Source organism: Arachis hypogaea, chromosome 9 (assembly GCF_003086295.3).
Source record: "Arachis hypogaea cultivar Tifrunner chromosome 9, arahy.Tifrunner.gnm2.J5K5, whole genome shotgun sequence".
NCBI lineage: Eukaryota > Viridiplantae > Streptophyta > Magnoliopsida > Fabales > Fabaceae > Arachis > Arachis hypogaea.
Genome location: NC_092044.1, coordinates 72,712,171 through 72,717,204, shown reverse-complemented (window position 1 = coordinate 72,717,204; position 5,034 = coordinate 72,712,171). Strand labels below are relative to the sequence as shown.

General features: G+C 38.0%; 1 non-coding gene across 1 annotated transcript; it reads left to right on the top strand.

The window, feature by feature from the left end:
• The first annotated feature begins 4,660 nt into the window (after positions 1–4,660).
• LOC112713278 (small nucleolar RNA R71) lies at positions 4,661–4,769 on the top strand. The gene has a single exon (XR_003158252.1). It is a non-coding gene; the product is annotated as a small nucleolar RNA R71 (small nucleolar RNA).
• The last annotated feature ends 265 nt before the right edge of the window (positions 4,770–5,034 follow it).

Here is a 5,034-nt window from a genome sequence, read left to right as displayed (position 1 = left end):
ATCAAAACCTCATAACCATTTGAATCCGCCTGATTGAGATTTACAAGATGACCATAGCTTGCTTCAAGCCGACAATCTCCGTGGGATCGACCCTTACTCACGTAAGGTATTACTTGGACGACCTAGTGTACTTGCTGGTCAGTTGCGCAGAGTTGTGAGAAAAGTGTGAACTCACAATTTCGTGTACCAAACAACAAAGAGATATTAGCTCTTACATCCAAAGGCAAGAGGAGATGCAAAAGGAGTTCAAGAAGCTAGAAGTCGTGATTGCTATTATGGCGGAAGCCATTAGCAGCATGGTCTCCTCTCGTCTACGCCTGTACGATCAAGGCACTCCCATTGTTGAATGTGGAGAAGAAATCAAGGAGCATAGTGAGGGAGTGAACTTAAAGCTTCAAGGTGGAGAAGAGGAGTTGAAGCAAGGATTGTCGCAAGGGGAGGAAGTTGAGACAATTGAGCTGGAAGAAGTGGTTGAAGACCTAGGAGATGTTGGAAGTCCATGGGAATGTAGAATTAGAAAGCCCTCTTCCAAGAAGCTTGATATTGATGTTGAGGAGGGTGTAAAACCTCCAAGGCATATCATGGTTGAAGACTTTGAAGGGGTTGATCAAGAGATAGATTCAATCATTGATGAGTTCCTATCTACAATTAAATCCTCTCCCATTGGGCTTGACATAGAGATTAAAGAAGAAGATACATCACCTTCCATACCCTTGGTAAGCAGTGAAGTAGAGATTGAATTGAAAGAGAGCTACAAAGGGAAGAGGTTGAAATTGAACAAGCTTGCAAAGAGGTGGAGGTAATCAAAGAAGAGCACAAGGGAGTGGAACTTGCAAGACCATTAGAGACATCTCTTCCTAAGTCACCATCCAACACAATATTCAAGTGGGTAAAATTCTTATCCCTAAGCTTTACTTTCTCACTTGAATATGGTTTGCTTGAGACGGATGGGCAACTTAGAGCTCTTTGTGAAGTTAAGAGTAGGAGAGAATTATGTAGTGGTTGGAAAAATAATGTTAGGCTCATTAAGGTTGAACCCTCAAGTCATAGGTCCTATGGTTGGAAGAGTGCCAAATTATATTGGTCTAGGAGGAGAATTTAGTGCTCTAAGGAGAATTCTATGTGCCTAGCACCCGGATGGAATGATGATGACCAATTAGAAGACGGGTGTGAAAATAAGATATGGGATCCCGGATCATAACATAAAGACCAATTTTGGGAGCTCATATCTTGGGAAGAACTTCACCCAAGCTTGGTGAAGACGGTTGGAAATTCTGACAACCGTTTAAGGAGCAAGCATCCTTGGAAGTTCAAGGATGAGTACAAGCATAAACCGCCTTGACAAGGAGCCTCCCAATTGTCCAACTTAAGGACAATAAATAAAAGTGCTAGGTGGGAGACACCCCACCATGGTAACCTCTTTCCATTCTCTTGTAGATATAATCAATGAATGAATTGAGTTACCCTTGTAGGTGGTTTTTCTTAATTGCTATACTCTTTATATTACTTTTGATTGATAGGTTGTTTGTTAGATTCATGTTTTGATTAGAATAGTTGTTGTTGAATTGTATTTTTCTTGAAGTGTAAGTTGTGTTTATATTGTACTTGAAAATTTTCAAAAGCTAAAAGAGTTGTTGTTAAATTTGAATTTTAGTTGCTTTAGAATGCTTATAGATTAGGAGAGTGCCCTGTTTCTGTTTCCATATTCTTAAAAAAAAGGAAAAAAATGGCGCGCCACGCGTATGTGTGGCCGACGTGTACGCGTCATTTGGCATTTTGGGACTCCTGGAACAAAAACCAGAGAGTTACGCTGGAGTGGTGCTGCCTTTGCGCGAATAGCACAATTTGGCCCCATGCGTACGCGTGGGCGACGCTTATGCGTCACCTGTACTTTCTGTGTCCCACGTGTATGCGTGGGCGACGCTTACGCGTCGCTTCGCCACCCTTCTCCTCGCGCGCACGTGTCGCCGAAGCGTGTGCATCATTCCCGCACCCTGTTTTTCCCCGCTTCTTTCCTCCTTCCTTTCTTCTTCTTATCTCTTCCCCTCTCCCATTTCTTTTCTTCCCTTTCTTCTCTTCCCTTTTCTTCTCACCTTTCTCATCATTTCTTTCTTACTTCCCTTTATTTCTTCTTTTGCATCTTTTCAATTTTCTATTTCTCTTTTTTCTCATTTTTCATTTTCTTTTGTTTGTTGCATTTGCTTATTTTAATTTTGTTTATATAGCTTGTTCTTATTTTCTTTTCTAAGTTTCTTATTTTAATAATGGCGTTGAATTCTCTTACTCAATTCTTGAGAACTTCTTGGATTGTCTTGGTGCTTCTTGACTTGTTTGATATTGTTGGGTAATGAAACTTTTAAATCAATGCTTATTTTTTATGACTCTTGTGTTCTTTTTGCATTGATATGAACTTGCATGTCTTTCATGACCCACTCTTTCCTATTTAAACTTGATGTTCAAGATGCTCTTCATGGCATTTACTTATGCTTTAATTTTATTCTTGCATCAAATATTAGTGACATGCCTTTGCTTATATTGCTTTCTCACTTACATTTTGTAGCTACCATGTAGTAGAGAATCATACTCTTATTTGGCATTAGCCCCCGTCTATGTTCTATTTGCTTTGATATCTTTGTTATAGGCTTAATTTTCTTTCTTTTTCTTTCTTTTAAGGCTGGCCACCAAGAAGAAAAGGAAAAACTTTTAAATGGGGCAACAAATAAGTCCACCCGTACAATCCCTCAAAGGAGCTCATAAGTTGTAGCAACTCGTCCACCTTGCTCTTCTTTGCATGCACCGAGGACGTTGCAATCTTCAAGTGTAGGTTGGTCGTCCAACCGACTTCCGTGGGTAACCACTTCCTTTTTCAACACCAATTTTTAATTTTCTTTGTTAGTTAGTTGTTGCATTGCATGATAGGTTGCATTGTAGTTATAATTTGTATACATTCTACTACTTCTTTCTATGTTAGGACTACTTGGTTAGGGTGATGATTTCTTTTTCAAGAAAGTTATTTGAGGGCACCCTACCAATTAAAAAAAATTGTTGAACTTGCTTGAAAGAATTTATTTTAGAACATGGTTTTTGACATAAGAACACATAAGCATGTGAGTTTTGAGCCTAATTGTGTGGTTACATCATATAACCACTTATTTCCATTCTTGAGTGTATTATTCTCTTTCTATGATTGTAATATTTGATTTGTTTGATTCTATATGTCCATTATTCTATGTATACATGCATCTATATCATTGAGGCCATTGTTTTAATTAGCTCACTTACCCAAATAGCCTTACCTTTTATCTTCCATTGTTAGCCAACTTTGAGCCTATGCTAAACCTATTTGTTCTTACTTTTAGCACATTACAAGCCTTAAAGCAAAAAACAATAAATGTCTGTAATTTGGATCTTTGATTAGCTTAGGCTAGTGAGAGTGTTTATCATTCAAGTTTTGGGAAACTTGGGACATTGGTTGAGGTAAAAGTGTATTTTGTATTTTTGTAGGAAATCATGGAATTGGGTACATATTCAAGCACTAAATGTAAACCATACGCATTGATACATTTGTATATACTTTATGTGAAAAAAAGTGATGATAAAGAAAAAGAAAAATAAAAAGAAAAGATATATATATAAGAAAAAAAAGAGAAAAAGAAAAGCAATAAAAAGGGGACAAAAACACCCCAAAGCAAAGTAATAATAACAATGCATATAGAATGTGAATCAAAGAGAATGCATGAGTATGTGAAAAAAGTGGGAATCATGGGTAGCTAAGTATTGTATTAGAATTGTATAAGTTGTTATATGTGTTTGATGAGAGCTTAGGTTAATCAAAGATTCAAATTTCAAGCTCACTTGACCATATGCATCCTTACCTTTACCCTAGCCCCATTACAACTTATGAATAAGTCCTCATGATGAGTGTATGCACGCATTGAATAATTGTTGATTATTAGATAAAAAAACAAATCTTGGAAAGCATGATTACAGGAGAATCGAGTGATCAACCCTATACACTTGAGCGACTAGAGCGGATACACTTCCGGTGAAGATTCGATGCTCAATTCCTTGTTCCCGGCTTTCATGAGCTTTTTTCTTGCAAGTCTATCAGAATTCTCTATCTGTTGCTGAGAAGATGATGGAAAAGGCTTGCCATTGCTAAACCTGTTTCTTCCACCATTATTAAAGCCTTGTTGAGGCTTTTGTTGATCTTTTCATGAGAAATTTAGATGATTTCTCCATGAAGAATTATAGGTGTTTCCATAAGGTTCACCCATGTAATTTACCTTTGCCATTGCAGGGTTTTCAAGATCATAAGCTTTTTCTTCAGAAGATGCCTCTTTAGTACTGTTGGATGCATTTTGCCATCCATTCAGACTTTGAGAAATCATGTTGACTTGCTGAGTCAACATTTTGTTCTGAGCCAATATGGCATTCAGAGCATCAATTTCAAGAACTCCCTTCCTCTGAGGCATCCCATTATTCACGAAATTCCTCTCAGAAGTGTACATGAATTGGTTATTTGCAACCATTTCAATAAGTTCCTGAGCTTCTGTAGGCATTTTCTTTAGGTGAATGGATCCACCTGCAGAGTGGTCCAGTGACATCTTAGAGAACTCAGACAGACCATAATAGAATATATCTATCATGGTCCATTCTGAAAATATGTCAGAAGGACACTTTTTGGTCATCTGCTTGTATCTTTCCCAAGCTTCATAGAGGGATTCACCATCTTTTTGCTTGAAGGTCTGAACATCCACTCTAAGTTTGCTCAGCTTTTAAGGAGGAAAGAATTTAACCAAGAAGGCCGTGACCAGCTTATCCCAAGAGTCCAGGCTATCTTTAGGTTGTAAGTCCAACCATGTTCTAGCTCTGTCTCTTACAGCAAAAGGGAAAAGCATGAGCCTGTAGACTTCAGGATCTACTCCATTAGTCTTAACAGTCTCACAGATCTGCAAGAACTCAGTTAAAAACTAGTAGGGATCTTCTGATGGAAGTCCATGAAACTTGCAGTTTTGTTGCATTAGAGCAACT